The sequence below is a fragment of the Thermobia domestica genome, chromosome 14 (assembly GCF_964235325.1).
Source record: "Thermobia domestica chromosome 14, izTheDome1.hap1.1, whole genome shotgun sequence".
NCBI lineage: Eukaryota > Metazoa > Arthropoda > Insecta > Zygentoma > Lepismatidae > Thermobia > Thermobia domestica.
Genome location: NC_137467.1, coordinates 171,770,684 through 171,795,516, shown reverse-complemented (window position 1 = coordinate 171,795,516; position 24,833 = coordinate 171,770,684).

The following is a 24,833-nucleotide window of genomic DNA, read 5'->3' as shown; positions in this document are numbered from 1 at the left end:
CATTCGTAACAAATAAGGATGTACATAATCATGATACGCGAAATAAGAATGATTTTCATTTGTGTAATCACCGCTCAGTAATGTATCAAAAAAGTGTAAGTTATGGTGGTGCTAAGTTGTACAACATGTTGCCTATTGATATAAAGTATGAAGAAATATATGAAAAGGTTTAGACAAAAGTTAAAATCATTTCTATTAGAAAGTTCTTGTTATACGATTGAGGAGTACGTAAATATCATGACAAGGTAATATTACTTTATTTTACTCATGCGAATTTTTTATACATATAACGCATGTTACACTTACTTGAGGACATTCCTCATACTTGTAAGTTCATACAAAAGAAATGAATAGCCTACAATACAATACTAATAGTGCATAGTCTACAATAATAAAATACCACACACATTCTTTCCTTGAACCTCTGTTAAAAGTTAACGTATTGATAGACATTCACAGCATGATAAAAAAATTATTTACAAATGCTAAGATAGTTTTTAGTGTATATTTTGAAGTTGACTAATCCTCTTTTGATTTTATATATATTAAACTTTCCCTTCTTTTTACCTTAAAAAATAGAGAGAGAAAGAAAGAAATGGAAAAGGAAAGAAAAAGTAATGTGTTTGGACATCATGTAATGTATAATTTAAAAATTTACTCTATAAACTAAGACCTCATCAAGAGGCGATGTTGAAGTCAAATTCCCTTATAAACGTTTATTAACTGAAGGGGAAAGAAACATATTAAATCATAAAATACTTTAACCATTCAGTTATAGAATATATCTTTGATTTTTCACATCATTGTGGTCACAAATCTACTTTTTCTGTTTTTCTGTCACAATAACTGGAAAAAGACATAGTTGTAATCCAAAGCACTATTTCTGGAACCTCATTAAAAGAAAAGCATTATACGTATATATAAAAGAAATTATCCTTATTCTATCCGTACACTTGGTTTTGGCAATGATATAGTTCTCTTCTTATGAAAATATTTATTTTCCCAAGTTAATAATAATAATAATAATTAATAATAATAATAATAATAATAATAATAATAATAATAATAATAATAATAATTTAATTTATTCTTCCACGATTATAACCTTTAGGCTGAAGCAGATGGATGACTAATGGTTATGTGAGTATTGTGAAATGAGAATGTGGGAGGACACGAATGAATAGCGAGAAAACCCATGGACACGACTTTGCTCCCAAAAAATTCACATTGCCTGGGATCGAATAAGGGATCCCTCGTACCAGTGATAAGTGCTCTAATGCTGAGCTACCCGATATTAACAATTGAAGCGAGGGTAACGAAGCTATCATATACACGTTTGAGATATATAAATGTTGGAACAAGTTCCAGCCGAATGCCAATGCAAGAAACTAAAATAAGTGACAATAATAATAGTAAACAGTATTCATCAAAATCTAGGCCAAATCTATAACTAGAACACTAAGACAGGATAAGGACTGAGATTATTTTCGTGGAGCTAACTTTCAGATCACCGTACGTTCGTACATATAGATCAACAAACAAGTGGAAAATGTTTTGGGGGACTCAGTCCCTGATTACCCCAGCTATGGGTCTGCAGCAACCGTTAACAATGTAATCTCGGTGATTAGTGCAATATATTATTGTTATTGAATTTTCTTTACTATTTTTGCAGTACAATTAGGCGGTGTTGTGCAACAACCAGTCAACCCACAAAATTTTAAAAATGAGTTAATCCTGCTGGAGGGTTCAAACATATGTAAGGAATATACTAAAAAATTCTGGTAACGCGTTTGCGATCGGTTTGCCATCTATGGAGAGAAAAGTCAACCCACATATGGTAATATCTTGGCGAAAAAGGAAAATATAACTGCGATTTCCCCAAAACTGACTCGTTGTGGGTTGAATGGTTGTTGCATAACACTGCCCAATTATAAACTAGCTTATTTTTTCAGAATTTTAAATTATAAATGACGGTCTTTGAGAGATATCGATAAAGATTAAAACTTTTTTTAGATTTTTTTCCCGTTAGTTTGAAGCTATAAAATTTTATTCTTTTAATCGAAGAGACTTCACTCAAAAACCACCGCTGCAGAAAAAGAATGACACTTTTTTTTGCAAGCCACACATACTATATACACACATACAGAACAAATCACCTATAGTGATGCTGTACTCGGTTGGAAAGAGGGGCGGATCCAGGACAAGCTTCTGAGGGGCGGTGGGTTGTAATACTACTACTTAGAACTACATTTAAGAGCTCCAAACTCTGGGATGGGTTTCATTTATATATAAAATAAGAAGGTTTCCTCGTTTGGGGGGCGGGAAATCGCCCCGATCGCACCTTGATCCGCCCCTGGTTCGAGTCTAGGAATTCATTCGTTTACACTGAACTTAATTGTACTCCAATTAAGAGTAGTTTTCTGAAATCTAAAAGAAGAAAGTACTGCGATGGTTCGTGAAAATCAGGAACTTCTTACGAAAGTTAATGTCGAACTTTTTTCTTAATTATTATATTGGTGATGATTTTTCTTCTCTTTTGAATTATATTATTATCATTATTTTATGTTCTCAGATTAGTCAACTACCTCAGATCTTTCTGTCCTTTCTCACTTTACAAATTTGTGAATAGAGTGCGAATGAAGGTACTACAGGTTGGCATTCAAAAATCAGGCTATCAATAATTTTGTTACTTACAGATTAGTTTTCGGAGCGCATTCTCAAATTTATCCCGTTGGTAGTTTTTGTTTTCTGGAGGCGTCGTTTAACTTTTGGTGCCGCTATAGTCAACGAGTCTTGCTTGTACTTGGTAACAGACATTCCTTCTCATTTTATTATTCATTTGCTGTATTCTTTCTTTAAAAGAACTGTAAAGTTAATAATTTTCTGTTAAGTATACAAAACACTTCCTGTTAGACAAAACACTTCCTGTTAGAAAGAAGAGTTCCGAACAAGTACAAAAAAGTAAAGTTATCAACACAGCCAAATCTTCAGCCAAGATGACTCGTAAATTTTTTTTTATCCAATTTAATACATATAATAGATCAAAGATCCGTACATAGGAATTGTCCAGTAAGTTATGACATCAATTTTGCCAAGGTCTTGAAATAAAGTTCCTCATTCTGAAAGTGTTTGAAGAACTTGGCCAAGTTGGTTACGTTATCAATACAGGCAAATTCTTCAGCTAATATAAGATATAATCTATTGTAACTAGTTGTGCAAATACTTCAAATACTTTCAGGATGAGAACATTTATTTGAAAAACATGGCAGAAACGATAAACACCACTTACTCGTACATTGGCTGAAGAATTTGGCTTTATTGATAACATAAGCAGTTGGGCTAGTTGTTCAAACACTGTATATCCCCGATGGTCCTCCACACGTAAGATTTGATACATTTGTACAAAATCATCACTAATAAGTGTGAGAAATTTGGTGTTGTTGACAATATTAGTTGCTTAGCAGTTATATCGTGAATATGATCATTTCGATCTATTGTCGCTCGTGAAAATCTGCCTTTTAGTGCGGCCGCAATTTCACTGCCAAATTTTGTCAACAAAGTATACATTTCGACCTCGCCAAGTTTACTTTTTAGGAAAACTATGAGTTATATTTGTATCGCATATGATTTTATGTAATAAAGTTCTCTGCTAAATCTTTTTTTTTTTATTTTATTTTAATGAACTTCCAAACTTTGGTATGTATAAGAATCGGAAGTATTATAGAAAAACTGTATTCATCCGTCTATTTGTCACTGTTAATAAGTATCAGAGGAGAAACGGTAAGAGTTATCGAGAAACGGTTTCTTGAAATCGATTAAGCGTCACAAAAATAGGTTCCACGTTCCCTCTTAATACTCTATTCAAGCCGGAAGTGGTAGAAATCATCAATATCTGGTTTTAACGTTGAATTTCATAAATTATGAATCGTAATAGATATCGAGAAGCGGTTGTATTCAATCGATTAAGCGTCCCAACAATACATTACATTTCCAAACTTAACTCTCTACTGAAACCGGAAGTAGTAGACATCTATCAACACTTCCGGTTACAATATTAATTTTAATAGACCATAAACGGTAAGAGACAACGAGAAATGACTTTTTGATATGTCGTCAAGGTTCCAAGATTAAGATTCATCTGGGTAATTTCTCCTCATTTTTCAAACCAAAAGTGATTTCCATGATTTCTAGTTTCAATATTAGTCGTCATAGTGGAAAAATGTTAATAGATAAAGAAAAATAGATTTTTTAATAGATTCAGTAGCACAAGAATATGTTCAACTTTCGATTTATAGCTTATTTTAACTGGAAGTAGTAGAAATCTATCATATCTAGTTTCAGTATTAGTAAAGGGTGTCCCAAGAAGAATGCAATTTTTGCAATGCCCGCTATTTTTGTTTTAGTAAGTTGGCAGCACTGAACGTTACATGATTTTCATGTGTTGTCTTTGTAATTAGTAGTTCGTATACGTGTGAAGCGCTCCATTCCTACTCATACAGAGCATAGATAACGATCATACGCTATTCGGCGCCTCGTGACTAATAATCACAAAGACAATATATGAAAAACGTGTAACAGTCAATGCTGCCAACTTACTAGAATGGAAATAGCAGACATTTCAAAAGTTGCATTTTTCATCTGATACATACCCTATATTTGTAGCACGAAACTATAGGACATGGCGAGAAATGGCTATTACAACTGGAAGTTATACTACTTTCAGTTTGAGAATGGATTCACAGTTTGGAAGTCTAATGAAGTGTCACAATGTGAAAAGAAATTTACTTGTGTAGACTGCCAAATTGCTTTGCATTACGTATGAGAAATCTTACGCGATGTATCGGGATGTCCGTCTGTGAGCAAGTACCAGAGTCAAAATACTGAGAGAAAATTTAGAAATGGATTCTTCATATGGATTCTGCGTCCCGAGAGTAGATTCAATTTATTTTCTTCACACCTCTGTTGAAACGGAAAGCGATAGTGTATCAACTTCGGGTTACATTATTTAAAATTCATAGATCAAAAACCAATTGTCGAAAAAAAATGTCTGATAATAATTTGTTATTGGGATACGGACAAAATCTCGCGGTTGAAACATCGCTGCCCAAAATCTCGCCGGCCAAAACCTCTAATATGTTCCGCAATATCGCCATCACATTTCCCGTCACACCCTTCATCCCACGGACCCTACTACTGAAGAAGAGTTAGATGCTCCAGTCGACAGAATCACCACTGTCATTCAAGATGCAAGTAACACCTGCATCCCAACTTCTACAACTACTTCATTTACACTTCATCTTCCTCCGCAATATCTCACTCTAGATCAAGCGCTCACGCCAGTTTTACAGGGAATTTCTCCAAACACGCAATCCAGAAGCATTACGTCATCATAGACAACTCCAGCGTATGGTCCATAATTATATTAAGACCTACAAGCTTCAGTGCTGGATAAAGGCTTGCAATAATCTCTCTGACACTACTCATCCCAGCAAATATTGGAAACGATTCAATATACTATGTGGAAAATCTTCCACACCAAAGTATCCTCTCTTACTAGGTGACACTCCTGCATCTACTGATACTGCAAAAGCAAACGCTTTCGCCAACCATTTACAAACTATATTCACACCTACCATGACAGACAACGCTCCCCATGTGGTCGACAGGCTTAACACTTCATCATCACAACTCCAGACGAATGTTCACAATGCACTACCTGCCAATTCACCCATAACAATGCCGATTACCATACAAGAAATCACTCAAGTCGTTCACAACAAACGTAATACAGCCCCTGGCTTAGACAATATAACGTATCGGCACATTAAAGAATGTCCTGGCAGTCTGTTAGTCTTACTTGCACATATCTATACTTTCATATTCCGCACTGGATACTTTCCTGTATCTTGGAAGACATCAAAAACGCTAATGTTTCTTAAACCTAATAAACCACCACAGGATGTAGGTTCTTACCGTCCCATACAATTAACTTCTACATTTAGTAAAATCCTGGAACGCATATTAGTTAAACGTTTACATCTGTATTTGACCAATCGCAATCTTATTCCTTTCACACAAGCAGGCTTCTCTATAAACGATCAGCTCCTCCGACTTACGTCACTCAACACTCAGCAATATAATTCAGTTCAACCTTTCTGTCTGGTGCTATTCGATCAAGAAAAAGCCTTTGATAAAGTGTGGCATACTGGGCTCATATACAAACTCCATGCATTACAGCTGCCAATGATATATATTCGTTTCATTTACAGTTTCATCTCCAACCGCCTCACATACATCTCTGTGAACAACAGCCTGTCACACCCTATGTTTCTACTCTCAGGCGTACCACAAGGTTCGGCCTTGTTCCCATTACTTTACTTACTTTATGTTGCCGACATGCCTAGGTTTCCCGATAGGATTCATTTATTTCAGTATGCCGCGATACCGCCTTCCTTGCTTTATGTAACACCATTCAACAAATAAACCATGTCTTACAGATTGCAATTAACCGCTTTACCTCCTGGTGTACTCTTTGGAAACTTACCATAAATGCGGCTAAAACCCAAGCTATTGTATTTCTACCACCACGTCGAAGATCAAAAGTACGTCGAAATCCTCGCCATCTCTCACTGCATGTAGATCATAAACCTATACGACTCAGTAACACAGTCTCATATCTCGGAATTACTTACGACCGTCACTTAACATGGAAAAAACATCTTGCAACTATCACGGCGAAAGCATAGAATAGACTCAATTTACTGAAACGTTTAACTGGCACGACATGGGGACTTAACGCACAGACTATCTTAAATACATACAAAGTTTTCTTGCGGCCCACTTTAACATATGGATTCACAGCATGGATAGCTGCCTCATCTAAATTTTACCAAAAACTTTTGATCCTCGAAAGACACGCTTTCCGCATAGCCTTCCGTGTCCGATTACCTAGCCCCACCCACGAACTATACCAACGCATAACTTTCCCCACATTACAGTATTACCTCGAAAAACTACGTCTAACTTATATCAACAAACGTTTCCAAACCCAGCACCCTTTGCTTCATGATACTATGCGATACCTTGCTTTGAATCCCACACCACAACGTTATTACCATACCCCCTTGACTTTACTGTTTACACTCTATCAGTACATTTTACCTCCAAGAGATCCTTCGCTCTTACTCATTTCTGACTACATTATTGATGAACATATTCCGCTCATTCACTCATCTTACCATGCACAGTAATTACCTTTGTTTACTCACTTGGGCTCCCCCTGTTCTCATCATTGCCTAGCGATGCCCGTAGGCAGAAGTTAGTTTCATTTGTCTGACTAACAAAACCCACGTGTTGTCCTGTGCTTCGCACCTCGCCTAATTCTTCATCCTCATTACAAACGTATCAAAATTTCATTAATCATCTATATTTATTATTTTGTTCTACTTATCTTGTATATCCTTATTTAATTTTTTCTCTATTATACTTTATTTTATCTTATATATTTTCCATTTACGTTCAGTTATTTGTTATAGTTATCACTCGCTATATACAGATGGTGATCAGAAAAATGGAAACCCTGAACGAAATTGCAACTTACCAGATTAATATGGTGTCGGGCCACCTTTCGCCTTCAGAACAGCCTTGATACGACGTGGGATGGAGGCATAGAGGTCGTGAATGGTAGGAAGTGGAATTTTACACCATTCCTCGCGCAGGGCATCGGCCAGTTCTGTGAGAGAGTATGGAGGTGGAAATCGTCGCCGGAGTCGTGTTTCCAAGACGGACCACAGATGTTCAATAACGTTGAGATCTGGGGATTGGGCGGACCAGAGGAGGTGTTGAGCTTCATCCCGATGTTCCTTAAACCACGCTGCAACAACGCCAGCTGTGTGAATGGGTGCATTATCATCCTGGAAGATGGCGTCATTGTCCGGGAACAACATCCGGACCATAGAATGCAAGTGGTCTCCTAAAATTGCGACATAATCGTTGGCAGTGATTCGTCCGCTAAGTGTGACCACAGGACCCAATGAAAACCATGATATTGCGGCCCACAGCATCATCGAGCCGCCGCCATGTTTCACAGTTGGGCGGAGACACTGCAGATCATAAGCTTCTTTGAGCGTTCTCCACACATAAACACGGCCCGTGGTTGGGAGTAGGGTGAAGGATGACTTATCCGACCATATCACACATTTCCAGTCCTCAACGGTCCAAGTTGCATGGTCGCGGCACCATTTGCGGCGTGCGAAAGCGTTATGGTCCCTGATGAGCGGTTTGGCCCGTGCAACACGACCCCGTAAGTTCATGTCATGTAATTCGCGGCGGACTGTGATTGTCGAAACAGGGTGGGGGAGGTGCTGATTGAGTTCCCCCGTCACTTTCTCCGCAGTGGCACGACGGTTCTGTGTGACAATGCGCTTTAATACCCGGCGTGACCTGTCATTCATGATTTTCTTCCGCCCACTGTTCCGCTTCCCCAATGTGGTTTTCCCGTGTGTTGTGTAGGCCGTCATCACCTTCGACACTGTCCCACGCGACACACCTAACACAGTAGCCACTGGCGTCACACTCACTCCATATAACCGCGCACCAACAATTTGCCCTCTTTGAAAATCTGAGAGGTCTCCCATTTTACACTACCTCGGTCTGCTGCAGCCACTGGACACTGCTGTTCCACTGCGCTTGACGTAGTATGGAGACCGACCTAACACACCACCACCAGCGGTCCGGCGCTGCGGGCGCCACGACACCACTGCCAACCCATACATTTGACGTGTTAACAACTACAGGTGTTTCCATTTTTCTCATCACCATCTGTATCGGTAAGGATCCTTTCATAACGGTAAGGATCAAAGTTCCTTACGTCCTTTTGTTAGTTATTTAATGTAAGACGTCATACTAAATAATTTCAGTAAAGCACATAGACCACCAACTGTACCTCGCACCCAAACTCCTTTTCGTCACTCCCCTCACAGAGGGCATAACCTTCTTATAGGTTGCTAGCCGCTTTGGCTAGCCGGTAAAAAAATAATAATATGTTCCGTTACTCATTCACTTTTTACTATTACAAAAGCGCTCTCTGAAAGTCATTTTCGATTATTTTTATATTTCTTTCCCCTCCTCCTCCATTTTGAGTGTAAACGGAATCGAAAGTGTCACTGTTCAACTCAGTGACCCCGAAAACTATGGATTCGACACTAACTAATCGGTCATTCTCAATCATTTTTATATATCACATCCTCTCGCAAATTGCGAGATTGAATTTGGATTTCTCGCCCCTCCCCTGTTTCATTTGACACGGACCGCTTTGTTCCAAAGACAAAAAAAAAATGGCTTTTCACTTCCTAACATTTATTTCCGTCCAATATTCTTCCCAGCCATCCTCAAGTTTTTTAACATATTATTGATTTTGTCTTCAAATTCCGTAACACGCATCATATTATCTGCAAACCGTATACACCAAATCATTCATTCTATTTCCTACTGAAATGCCGCCTTCATTTTATAGATTCTTTTTCACTATCTCTTTTAGACAGATATTTAATAATGTTGGCGAGAGATAGTATCCCTGTCGAACTTCTCTTCCAATTTCACTCTCCTTTTTTCTTTCCTCCCCTACTTGAACACTTACTTGTTGGTTCATATGTTTCTTATGAGTTTCCCAATTTTCATTCCAACGCAACCTTCTTTAAAATTCCCATCAACAATTTTTAATTAACGCGGTCAAAATCTTTTCCTAGATCAATAAATACCACATACACCTCATTGCTTTTTCTCTGGTCGTCGGTTCGATCCCACTTTGTGCCAAGTGAACTTCGTGGTGGACAAACACCGCGTGCGTGGGTTTTCTCGGGTTCTTCCGTTTCCTCCCACTTTCTTTATTTCACCATTCCCTTTATTTCTCATCATTACCGTCTCCTTTAGTATAGCCGGCACAATCTTGGGACGAAAACTGAAAGATTTATTTTTTCCTTCTTTTTTTATAAACATTTCACCGATCACCCTTAATAATACAATTACATTTGTTGTGCCCTTATCTCATCTGCACCCGAACTCTTGCTCCTCAACTTTTTTATTTGTTCTTCCATACAACATTCTGTTCAGAATTCGAAAGATAATTTTTATTTTATAAGATATGTGACTAATAGTTCTATAATCATCCATCTCTTTGGGTTCGATTTCTTAGCCATCGATAATATGATTGTCAGGAAGCCTTTTGGCCACTCTTCACTTTCAAATGTTTCATTACACAGTCGGAACAATGCTTTCTTGCCCTTGTCCCCATATTTTTAATGAATTCGATTGGTATATTAGTCTATCTATCTCGGACATAGCTTCTTCAAACTTATCCCGAAGAATACTGAATCCTTCATCACTCTCGCCTATTTTATTTTCTACGTCAAGACCTAGGCCATGTGGTCTATCCCTACTTTCATCACTGGCGAAAATCCCAGGAGTATGAGGGGGACATGTCCCTCCAATCTTGGAACTGGGGGGAATGTCCCCTCCAATAATCCGATTTCAAATGTGATTTTTTTGGAAAATATGATGATTTGTGTTCGATTACCACAAAAGAAACTAAGATGAAATTGATGTCTTCACAGAATAAGCCTCAAATCTGCCCGCCTCCTAATGTTGAAGACAGTTCTGCTCCCTGATCCTCCACAGGGTTGTTTTTCAACTTCAGAATTATTTTAAACATCGCTTAACAAAAAAAAAAAAAAAAGGCTTACTTGTACGCTCCCCCAATGTTGAACACAGATTTACACCGCTGACTCTCATATAAGTCCTCAAGATATTTCTTCCATCTTCCTAAGACTTCATTTCTTTCGCTGACTACCTTCCCGTTCTTATTTTCTACTGTCATCGTAATACCACCTTGTTTCCTCCGCAGTTCCATGGATATCACCTCCTGTACATTTCATCACATTTCAAAACTCTTTCTAATTCTTCTATATCCTCGCATTTTCTTTTGTAAAATTCCTCCTTTGCTCTGTCTATTTCCCTTCGTAACTAGTTCTTTAACTTTCTGTACATCTTTCCCCCCACTTCCGTATCAACCTGTTTCCACGTCTTCCTTTCCTCCATTTTCTTCAACATTGTTTTGTAACCCATTGTTTGTTAGCGCTTTTGTGTTCGTGGTAACCTACCACTTCTTTTGCAGCCTGCTGTATGCAAATTCGAAGTGCTTGCAGCGTCTGTTACTACCCATACCCATCCTTTCCTCGTTTGAGCATTTTCTTGGAATTTCTCGACGACTAGATTTCTTATTTCCTCGTTTTTCAACTTTTTAATATTCAACAGCTTGTTGCCTACTTTTCTTCTGCCTATATATTTGAGGTAAATATCCACTTTGGCCAACACAAGGTTATGATCAAAGGAAATGCAGCCCCGGGAAGGGGTTTCCCGTTCTTCAAGTTATTCCGATACGATACCTGTTCTGCAAATTTTGCTGGAGTTTTCGGCATACATCGAGTTTCCTCTGGGCCTGAGTTGGGGTCAACTCATGTGGTACAGTGAAAAATGTGTATTGTTATACAAGCGTTTTCCTCATATCTATTCTATGAGGAACGGAATAGATATGAAGGAAAAATGTGTATTGTTATACAAGCGTTTCCCTCATATCTATTCTATGAGGAACGGAATAGATATGAAGGAAAAATGTGTATTGTTATACAAGCGTTTCCCTCATATCTATTCTATGAGGAACGGAATAGATATGAAGGAAAAATGTGTATTGTTATACAAGCGTTTTCCTCATATCTATTCTATGAGGAACGGAATAGATATGAAGGAAAAATGTGTATTGTTATACAAGCGTTTTCCTCATATCTATTCTATGAGGAACGGAATAGATATGAAGGAAAAATGTGTATTGTTATACAAGCGTTTCCCTCATATCTATTCTATGAGGAACGGAATAGATATGAAGGAAAAATGTGTATTGTTATACAAGCGTTTTCCTCATATCTATTCTATGAGGAACGGAATAGATATGAAGGAAAAATGTGTATTGTTATACAAGCGTTTCCCTCATATCTATTCTATGAGGAACGGAATAGATATGAAGGAAAAATGTGTATTGTTATACAAGCGTTTCCCTCATATCTATTCTATGAGGAACGGAATAGATATGAAGGAAAAATGTGTATTGTTATACAAGCGTTTCCCTCTTATCTATTCTATGAGGAACGGAATAGATATGAAGGAAAAATGTGTATTGTTATACAAGCGTTTCCCTCTTATCTATTCTATGAGGAACGGAATAGATATGAAGGAAAAATGTGTATTGTTATACAAGCGTTTCCCTCTTATCTATTCTATGAGGAACGGAATAGATATGAAGGAAAAATGTGTATTGTTATACAAGCGTTTCCCTCTTATCTATTCTATGAGGAACGGAATAGATATGAAGGAAAAATGTGTATTGTTATACAAGCGTTTCCCTCTTATCTATTCTATGAGGAACGGAATAGATATGAAGGAAAAATGTGTATTGTTATACAAGCGTTTCCCTCATATCTATTCTATGAGGAACGGAATAGATATGAAGGAAAAATGTGTATTGTTATACAAGCGTTTCCCTCTTATCTATTCTATGAGGAACGGAATAGATATGAAGGAAAAATGTGTATTGTTATACAAGCGTTTCCCTCTTATCTATTCTATGAGGAACGGAATAGATATGAAGGAAAAATGTGTATTGTTATACAAGTGTTTCCCTCTTATCTATTCTATGAGGAACGGAATAGATATGAAGGAAAAATGTGTATTGTTATACAAGCGTTTCCCTCATATCTATTCTATGAGGAACGGAATAGATATGAAGGAAAAATGTGTATTGTTATACAAGCGTTTCCCTCTTATCTATTCTATGAGGAACGGAATAGATATGAAGGAAAAATGTGTATTGTTATACAAGCGTTTCCCTCATATCTATTCTATGAGGAACGGAATAGATATGAAGGAAAAATGTGTATTGTTATACAAGCGTTTCCCTCTTATCTATTCTATGAGGAACGGAATAGATATGAAGGAAAAATGTGTATTGTTATACAAGCGTTTCCCTCTTATCTATTCTATGAGGAACGGAATAGATATGAAGGAAAAATGTGTATTGTTATACAAGCGTTTCCCTCTTATCTATTCTATGAGGAACGGAATAGATATGAAGGAAAAATGTGTATTGTTATACAAGCGTTTCCCTCTTATCTATTCTATGAGGAACGGAATAGATATGAAGGAAAAATGTGTATTGTTATACAAGCGTTTCCCTCTTATCTATTCTATGAGGAACGGAATAGATATGAAGGAAAAATGTGTATTGTTATACAAGCGTTTCCCTCTTATCTATTCTATGAGGAACGGAATAGATATGAAGGAAAAATGTGTATTGTTATACAAGCGTTTTCCTCATATCTGTTCTATGAGGAACGGAATAGATATGAAGGAAAAATGTGTATTGTTATACAAGCGTTTTCCTCATATCTGTTCTATGAGGAACGGAATAGATATGAAGGAAAAATGTGTATTGTTATACAAGCGTTTCCCTCATATCTATTCTATGAGGAACGGAATAGATATGAAGGAAAAATGTGTATTGTTATACAAGCGTTTCCCTCTTATCTATTCTATGAGGAACGGAATAGATATGAAGGAAAAATGTGTATTGTTATACAAGCTTTTCCTCATATCTATTCTATCAACACAAAACTTGGTACACATATTTCCTAACCCCTATAGTATTTTTAGAGATACATTTGGATTGTGTGCATTTACCCGGGGCCACTCCAAAGGGATCGAAAGTTTATGGTAGGGATTTTTGGATGGAATTTTCCCGACATTCTCCCAATTTTCCGTGTTCAAGTACATTATGGGTCCCAATGCATAGCACCTCTGGAAAGCTGAAGAGAATGAAGTATAAACCATGACTTCCCAATGAACAGTGTTGATGCAATAGCTATTTCACTGCGAGTTTACGATTTTCTTTATACTAACAGGGTTAATGGGCCCTAGGGACTTACTCCGTTGTTCATGGCAGCTATTTTTTTTTTTTTTTGTGCATGAACATATCTTTGTTATGTTTATCAAATGGACTAGGTTTGGTTCGGATGTCCGGATGACAGGTTTATATCTAGGGATGGTATTGAGACGAGACGAGACGAGACTTTGTACAGTCTCGGTTGATAGGTAGCGATCTCGGTCACGATCTCGTCTCGAGTCAAAAATTACCGTCTCGGTCTCGTCTCGGTCAACAGATGCTTGTCTGGATCTCGGTCTCGGTCCCGAAGGCCAAGTCTCGGTCTCGTCGCGAAAGTCTCGAAATAAATAGTGTGAAATTAAAATTGTGAAAGTATTATTATCGTACAGTCTGTAGTTTCCGCTTCTTATTTTTGGCCTTCATTCTTGACTTAGAATTATGGTATGATGTACCTCTTCGTAGCTAATTTGCTAGCCCTAATGCTTTCCTTACATGTGTTCCAGGGCCAATCATCTGTGGGTATAACATACCTGGGATAAAACCCTAATAGTAACCCATATTTCAGTTTCAGCAATAGACTTTGTTTCAAATAGCCTCAGTACTGCCTATACAATTAAACTCTATTAAAATAACTCCAGTACTATACAGTAGTTTATTTCCTTCTTTAGAATCAGAATTGTTGAATACCTCCTAACGGATAACGCAACACATAGAAACACGAATGTATTTAATCACGCCAAAATTGAAATTTTACAATTTCTCAGTTATTATCCAATACATTCTGCTTTGACTGTTATTTTAAAAAGAGAATATAATGTTCATTATCTTAACAAATAGGGTAAATTATTACTACAATATATTTTGTTTCAAATTGACCAAATGCTTTATTACCGTTTCACATATTAGTGTTTAATTGACACTTTAAAACAGGAACTTCTTTAACCTTGTGGTGGAGCTACGGCACTCATCTTTGCTATCTGTTGTCTCGGGTTGGATCACCAAACTAATTAAATTCAAAGTCCGAAGTTTCGTATAGTTCGCGTCTCACTTTAAGTACATTCTGTTTCTTATACAAGTTCATAAGGTCGTAATGTAATACATAAGCATATATCCAGTGCTGTAACAGAGATTAAGCTTACTCCTGTGTTCTCAGCGGTGTATGTGATCTTTATTCGAGAAAACTAATTCTGCGTTCATTACGGTGAAATTTTATATTGATTGAAAATTACTCGAGAAACATGGACATATATATTATAAAAGTATATAAGAAATTCAACTGTCCCGGCAAAACAAGTGATTCTTCACTTTCTAGTTTTCTTTTGTATTAATTTTCGTAGTTTTGCTGCAATATGATGGATCAAAATTATTTTTCGCTGTACGAATTTCGTTAAAGTTTGGATCCGTTTTTACCCTACCTTACCTAGCAAAAGTTATATATATTATGACTTCGTTTAGTTTACCTCTGAGTTCCAGATATAATAAAATTATAACCATAATCATAATCAACCATTAACAATCCACTGCTGGATGAAGGTCTTTTCAAGTCTTCTCCACAACTGTCTATCTTGAGCAATTCTTTTTCAGGTTACTACCCAGTTGTTCTTGATTTCGTCAAACCTTCTTGTATAAGGACGTTTCTTAGGCTGTCTTTATCTCGTGGTATCCTGTCTAGAATTATTTTTGTCCATCGATCATAATTTCTTACAATATTTCCAGCATATTTTCCAGCCCATGTTAAAAAATATTTAATTAGTACTAGTCATTAGTTACCAAATAATTCATTTCTACTGTATATATTTGGCCTACAAATAGTTCAAATCCGCTACTTTTGGAGCAGAGACAGGCTAGTTTTTGATCTTCGAATCTAACAACACTGGTTCAATTATTTAAATCAACCCAATGTGAGGACCTCCATTTGGTCTAGCGGCTAGCACGTTTGACTTCGGTTCGCGTAGTGCCGAATTCAATTTTCGGTGGGAGTACAGTTGAACGACCGAAGTGGTTCGGATTCCATTATAATCATTAGCTCCACGTCTCCTTTAGACGCCCTAGCATAATCATGGGACGCTAAACTAAAACAAACTGAACCAAAAATCAACACATTGTGTATTACTAACTGTAAGTCCTTGAATAATTGCCTATAGCTATATGGTATGGATCGAGTTTGAGGTTGCCGGTAGTCAAACTAAAACAAGTGAAATGTAACTAGGGTGTAATTAGAACTTTTAAATAAGCATGGATTTGTGTACATAAGGCCTAAGGCTTAAGGGAACAACTAGTGTTACTGGAAAGTTATGTTACATTTAATTTTAGTTACAATTTGCATTTACATGTATTGCTGGAACCAAAACTTTGACATTAGGCCTAATATTAACATTATAAAGACTTTGAAAAACATCGTCTTTTGAAAATATTCTTGCACCATAAAATAAATTACGAGTAATTTTAAAATATTTTGCAGTTTAGCTACGTTATTTGCACTATATTTAGAATAATAGTTAGCAATTTATTTAAGTTTTCAACACTATGCTTAAAATAATAGAACTGCGACTTGTAATTAAAACCACCAAAAACTATTGTTGTAATGTTATAGAAGCAAACAGAAGCAACCATCATTACGGAAAATTAACACAAATACGTTATTTTAAGCAGTATAATAATCACTATCCATGTGTTTGGTATATCTGAAACGCTTTGAAATAACAAGTGTAGTAAATGACATTATGATCACTTAAGTCTTTTGGAAGCATCTACATGATGAGACGTGATATGTCAGCACGTTTTCGAAATAAAGTCTTTAGAAAAAGTTAAATTATTCATTTCTGGTAACTTTGTTCCTTTATTCATTCGAAATATATTATACCACGATTATAGGATTTGACGCTAAGACACAAATGATGTGCATTGCATCGTCTATGCTATTTTAGTTATTAAAGATCTCCAAAATGTTGATGTTACTAATACTGTATTGTCCTTTGTTACACTGAATAATGTATGTGGTATTGCGGTTTTATTTAATATCTAAATTAGAAATAGGTAATACCTTACATAGTGCAATTTGAGAAAATAGAATTTTATTTTGCGTTGGCAGCACTGCATGTTTATCTAGTGGTATTGCAGAGTATCTAGAAGAATTTTCCCTTCAATATTTCACACAACATGGTACAAAATTTCAGCATTTTTAATATATATATATATATATATATATATATATATATATATATATATATATATATATATATGCGTGGATCCAAGGAAAGGGCTATAGGGGCTACTATATCCCCCCTTAAAGCTTAGGTATACACTGAATGAAATTAGCTTGAGCTTCAATTCTGCTTTACACTGGATAAAGAGGCAAAGTATAATTTAGATCCTCCCTTGATCATATCCTGGGTCCGCGCCTGTATATATATATATATATATATATATATCGAGAGAGAGAGAGAGACAGAGACGATTATATGCAACAGCGGTGGATTTTGTTTCGGGAGAGGTTTGAGGAAGGGGTAAGAAACATTTATGTTGTACGAGCAATGCGAAAAAATTATCACATTTTTTTTTCGGGAGGGGCTTGAGCCCGATACCTACTTCCTAAATGCACCACTGTACACCAGTAAACCATTCCCATATTATCTCACACAGCACCGAAACAAATTTTGAGTAAAGGCAAAATAGCTATCAATATTCGAGATGAGACTGAACCTTTCGAGACTGACCAAGGTCTCGTCTCGATTTATAGAGGTCTGTCTCGGTCTCTGTCTCGTCTCGGTATGTAAAAATTCGTCTCAGTCTCGGTCTCGTCTCGGTATATAAAAGTCCGTCTCGGGCTCGGGCTCGTCTCGATAATTCGAGACGAGACCAAGACGATACCGAAACTAGTCTCGGTCTCGGTACCATCCGTATTTATATCCGTTCCTTCTGAGTTTCTTTTTTCATTCACGCCAGGCAAATGCCGGAATGTGCCTCACATAATGGTTCCAGGAAGCTTCCTTATTCCCTCCTCAATTCCCAGAGAAGTGTGATCGCCGAGACGTGATTCCTCATACGTAACGGCTAACATGGCCATAAATCCTGAAAGCCAAGAAATCCAATTCTTAATCCTAATCAAAAGAAATTGCTGTTTTATAAATTCACATAATAGATGGCAGCATAGTAAGATAATCAATAGATTGAAGTAGTTTTTGAGCAGTGAAGACCTTTTTCGTAGTAACGCATCAGCAGTTGATTTTGTATTTCATAGCTCAATGAAGTCCTGTTGTTAAAATTAAATATATGGAAGAGTTTTGCTTAGTCTATGAAAGGAATTACAAGCACCAGCAACTAAGTAATTAGGGTCCTCTGATTGGGGTGCTCTAAGAAGGCAATGCAATTCCAGTTTTTGAATTTTGCTTTTAATTTTTAATTTTTAGAGAAGCAAGTATGGGTATTTTATCCCCTTGCTTCATATTATTGTACAAAATTTTGGTTCAACAATCGTAGTCTATTGTTTAAGAGATGGGCTGAAATTCAAACAAGTTTTGTTTTAAAGAAAAAAGTTCGGTTTCTATGTCCTTCTTTGTTAGCTTTGAAATAAGTACTGCAAGAGAAGATTTGATTTTGAGTTTAACGTCCCGCTCAGCAACGAGGTTATATGAGCCATGAATCTACAATACAGTGGAACACAGTTTACTTTTGAACAAACTGGAGAACTGTGGAATACTATATTAACTTTTTGCTGATGATACCACTCTGCTAGTGAGGGGAAAAAATAAAAAAATATTGGAACAGAATGCTAAGCAAGCACTAAATGAAGTATCTCTTTGGATGAAGAACAATTATATTTTTGTTAATGTTCAAAAATCCATTGCTATAAATTTTCATAACAATTGCAGTAAACCGATATACCATAACCTATATCTGAACCAAAATAAAATTAACTATACAACACACTGTTCGTTTTTAGGTCTTACTATAGAACATAACCTGACATGAATTTGGTATAGAGTCAGTTATTAATAAATTAAATAAAATATGTTATGCTTTAAGAATAATTAGAAAGAAAGTAAATTTAAAATTAGCTAAAACCTTGTACCATTCGTGTTTTAACTGTATCTTGCAATATGGTATCATGTTCTGGGGAAATTCAAGTCAGAGATTTAATGTTTTCAAAATTCAGAAGAAAGCTATAAGAATACTTTGTGATAAGAAGCCAAACTTTTCTTGTAGACATTTATTTAAGGAGGCCAATATACTTCCAGTGGATAGTTTATATTTGTATCGTCTCTTTTTGTATTTGAAAGAACACTCATCGGCATTTGTAACAAATAAGGATGTACATAATCATGATACGCGAAATAAGAATGATTTTCATTTATGGAATCACCGCTCAGCAATTTATCAAAAAAGTGTAAGTTATGGTGGTGTTAAGTTGTACCACATGTTGCCTATTGATATAAAGTATGAAGAAATATATGAAAAGGTTCAGACATAAGTTAAAATCATTTCTATTAGAAAATTCTTGTTATACGATTGAGAAGTACGTAAATATCATGACAAGGTAATATTACTTTATTTTATTCATGTAAATTTTTTGTACATATGACGCATGTTACACTTACTTGAGGACATTTCTCATACTTGTAAGTTCATACAAAAGAAATAAATACAATACAATACTAATAGTGCATAGTCTACAATAATAAAATACAACACACATTCTTTCCTTGAACCTCTGTTAAAAGTGAACGTATTGATAGACATTTACAGCATGATAAAAGAATTATTTACAAATGCTAAGATATTTTTTAGTTTATATCTTGAAATTAACTAATCCTCTTTTGATTTTATATATTAATCTTTCCCTTCTTTTTGCCTTTAAAAAAAAAGAGAGAAAGAAAGAAATGGAAAAGGAAAGAAAAAGTACTGTGTTTGGACATCATGTAATGTATAATTTAAAAATCTATTCTATAAACTAAGACCTCATTGAGAAGCGATGTTGAAGTCAAGTTCCCTTATAAACGTTTATTAACTGAAGGGCAAACAAACATATTAAATCATAAAATACTTTAACCATGGAGTTATAGAATATATCTTTGATGTTTCCCATCATTGTGGTCACAAATCTACTTTTTCTGTTTTTCTGTCACAATAACTGGAAAAAGACATAGTTGTAATCCAAAGCACTATTTCCGCAACGTCATTATAAAATAAAGCATTATATATATAAAAGAAATTATCCTTATTCTATCCGTACACTTGGTTTTGGCAATGATATAGTTCTCTTCTTATGAAAATATTTATTTTCCCAAGTTAATAATAATAATAATAATAATAATAATAATAATAATAATAATAATAATAATAATAATAATAATAAAAATAATAATAATAATAATAATAATAATAATAATTTAATTTATTCTTCCACGATTATAACCTTTAGGCTAAAGCAGATGGATGACTAATGGTTATGTGAGTATTGTGAAATGAGAATGTGGGAGGACACGAATGAATAGCGAGAAAACCCATGGACACGACTTTGCTCACAAAGAAATTCACATTGCCTGGGATCGAATAAGGGATCCCTCGTACCAGCGATAAGTGCTCTAATGCTGAGCTACCCGATAATAACAATTGAAGCGAGGGTAACGAAGCTATCATATACACGTTTGAGATATATAAATGTTGGAACAAGTTGCAGCCGAATGCCAATGCAAGAAACTAAAATAAGTGACAATAATAATAGTAAACAGTGTTCATCAAAACCTAGGCCAAATCTATAACCAGAACACTAACAAGGGAAGTATCAATGACCTCATATTAAAACCTACCGTAAAATTTCGCTCAGAGGAAGGAAGTCCCACAGAAAGACCACACACAAAAAAAGCAGCTGCGTTTTTGAAGTGGAATTAACCAAAATGGCAGATTGAAATATCGTGTATCCATTTCGACAATTGCACAATACGTTCAGTGCCACCCCTTGTAAACTGCCTGTTAATAATAAAAAGTCAATAACAACAATGTGGGTACATACTATACCTAAGGGGAAGTCATACGGTAAGGTAAACCTTGACGGCAACCATCTTGAAGACAGGTCAAGTTTTGTAAATAGGAATAGGGCAATATGATACATGATTTTGGGCTAGAATTTAAGCAGAAAAACAATGGTAGCAATAGTTTTAAGATACATGCATTTGGTAGAAAGTTACAGACAACTTTATTGTGTATATTTCCATGTGCACAACTCCCGAATGAAGCAGCTGTCCAAAAATAAGTTGTCGCTATTAAAATGTAACTCCTACTCCATAGTTCCACAATACAATTCAATACATTACAAATTGGGAAAATATAGAGGGTGTTTCCTGTATTTCTGTAATTTACAAATTGTTGGACAGCTGCTTCATTCGGGAGTTGTGCACATGGAAACATACACAAAAAATATGCCTGTAACTTTTTACCAAATGCATGTATCTTAAAACTATTGCTACCATTGTTTTTCCGCTTAAATTCTAGCCCGAAATAATAGTAGATTGGGTACCTAACTTCTGGCCCACTTTTCCCCCCACCCCCTAACTACCAAAAATTACATATCCACTACTGACCATTGTACTTTAACACAGAAGGATAGCATAAAGCGAGATTGGGTAATTGCACTGCGCATATGCTTTTATGACATTTAAATCATAAAAACTTACATCTAAAAACTTACAATCTAAAACTATTTCTCTTCTATCTTATAGTGTCCCCATGGTAGAGTATCTATCCCATTCTTTAAAACACATCTTTTATCATCCACACAACTTAAAGCTAACTTATTTACTTCTATACTGTACAAATCGTGCTTATAACTTCTAATCAAATTCATCTTCTTATAATATTCTTTTTGGCTAATCAAACAGTCATTATATTCGTTAAATGAAAGTTCTTTAAACACAACACTCTTCTTAACACCTTTAGCTTTCTTACAACACTTTCTTTATCGAACTTACCTTTAAAATCTTTATCTGTTAAATCTATTTGAGGTGCTTTTATACTGTACATCTTACTTCTTAAACCCACAAACTCTTCTATGATTGTACCTTTAATCTCATCCTTCATCTTACCAAGTATTTTCTTATTGATTTGCGGTATCTTATATTTGTTATCTTTAGGGTAGTCACTGGTATCGAAGTAATCAATGTAGTTTTTCATGTCCTCGTACACATCTTCTGTTTGAATATGGTATATATAGCTATCAGTATCTGTATAACATACTTCTATTTTGTCTTGGTATTTTGGTTTCATCACATTGTAATGGAAGTCGTACATTAAATATTTCGATAGATCTAAGATACTCATTCCAACATATATTGGTTTATTGAAAGTTAATTTTGTTTTATTCATTATGATCGCACATAGATTCTCAGTATAAATAATTCTATCTTTAAAATTTGGTTTAGCAATTAGTTTTTCTACTCTTGTTGGATCACATTCTATTTTTATAGGTTTACATCTCTTTCTAATATTTTCCATAGTCTTTCCAAAAACTGAATTGTTCATGAGCTTATAGAAGTCTTTTTCAAAGTCATTTGTTGCTCTAGTTCTCATCTGCGTGTTTAAATCAATATATTTCTTTAACCAATTTGATTGTTCGAATTCTATTACTCGATGTATCTTGTTAAGTTTTAATCCAAGTGAAAGACATTGTTTTAGGTTTCGATAGTGAATTACATATTTTTCTTTGTCATATAGGGTTGTTAAGAGTTTCGATTGTTTTGAACCAGGTGGACACATGTTTTGAGGTGCTAATGGGTAGTCTTTGTGATAGTCATGCAATTCTTTAGGATATTCAAGATCAACTTCTAATATGTAACCAGTATCAGAATCATCAGGTATATTTGTGAAATCTATTTCTCTTATCTTCACTTAATCATCTGAATCCCTTATACGGCATATATTGACTCATTGCCCACCCATACAAGTTATTGGCATCTAGATACATTAAGTAAGAATCTTCTTTATTCTTATTGTAATCTTCCATATACTTATTGTTTGCTTTCACATATCTTTTTGAGCATTGACTAATCCCGCCTCTTATACCTTTTTCTATCATCAATACCATATCGTAATCAGTTAATAACTCTAGTTTTATAGTTGTCATCTTTAACATTGCATCCCAAGCTAAACCTCGGGCTGTCATATACCAAGCTGGATCGAGACCATAAGCTTTAAGACATGTTTCTCTAAAGTTCTCAAACACATCTGCTAATAATAACACATCGGTTTTTAGATATAAGTCATGGTACTGTCCAAGATTCTTAATTTTAAATGTTTTCCACACTTTCTTTGCATGCTTATAATCCTCATCGCTTATATGTGTGTTGTTAAGCTTGTTGTAGAATGCTTCCTTTGGTGGTAATTTTCTTTCTCTAAACCTATCCCAATTGTTAACATAATCGTACGGATAAACACCTTTTCTTGTTACAAGGTTAAATTGTTCTTCATCAGGATAGAAGTGTTGTGTGTGCACCATTTGTTCTCTCGTTAGGTTTGATGATAATTTGTCTAAACTACATGCCATAAATCTAAATGAATCTACGAATTTTAATTTGATAGTTCCAACTTTTTTACTGAATGATATGTAGCGTTGCTCGTTATTAGGTATTAATTCTATTTGTTCTTTATTACATCCTAGCTCTTTTATAAACAAGTGAGAGTCATATCCAGATAAGTTATGTATAATCACTGGTACGAACTTAGGTATTCTAACTTTCAAATTACAGTTGTTACATAATGCAGCTACAAACTCTCCTGTTATATGATCGTGATGTTTAACTTTGTGGTTTTCTGGTGTATATTTTACTTTACAGTAAGAACAGGATTCGGATTGGTTGAACTCTTTTATCTGTTTACGTATTAATGGTAATTCATTATTTTGACTATATATGTTTGATATTTGTTTAGCTTCTTTCTTTAACATTCTTATGAACTTTTTTGCTGCATCTTTACCTCTATACACAACAGGATTAGTTTTACTCCCATCACTTTTTACGATATAGTAACAGAATCCAGATGGTTTGTGCTGTTGATATTTTTTGGTATATGGCTCGTTATCCGGATAACATTCTTTACAACCCATAACTTTATGTTGCAAACATTCAAAATCAGCGTAAATCGTAAATGGCAATTTCATCGTAAATTGATAGTTTTTAAATTCAACGTATGTATCTTTCGGTGGCATTTCTATCTTAACAGCTTCGTGAGTGGAACAATCTTTTTCGTGTTTATCTAATGCACATTGTGAGTAAAAATATAACAAGCATCTATCACATAAGTATTTTCGAGCTCTCAATTTAGTTATTTGGCTGCTTACTAATCTACTTAGATCTTTAATCCAACAATAGTGTGTTTTAACTTGGTCTTCATTTTGCTCTTTTACATATAATAAATTCACATGGATGTCTTTCTTGTTTTTAGTATGATATAAAACGTATATTGTATATTTTCTATCATCACTATATGTATAAACGTTAAATGATATATTGAGCCGTCTTTCAATTTTTGGGATGCCACTTAGTTTTACAGGAAAATGAATATCTTTTAATATTGTTTCTAAGTCTTTAACAACTTGCTTGTACTTTGGTGGCCGTTGAGGATCTTTTTCAACAGGATGCAATGCAGAGGCAATTGAATACAAGAAACATTTTTCATCTTTGTTCTTTACATTGATAACAGCTTTTTTCCTTTTAATTTCATTTGGTAGTTCTATGTATGATGATCCTCTGTATGGTGCATATTTATTAAGAGCTAACTCCAAGTAGTTTATATTTGTAAGAGTCCATCCAGAACCTCTAGCTTGGAACTCATCCATTCTTGCTCGTAATATTTG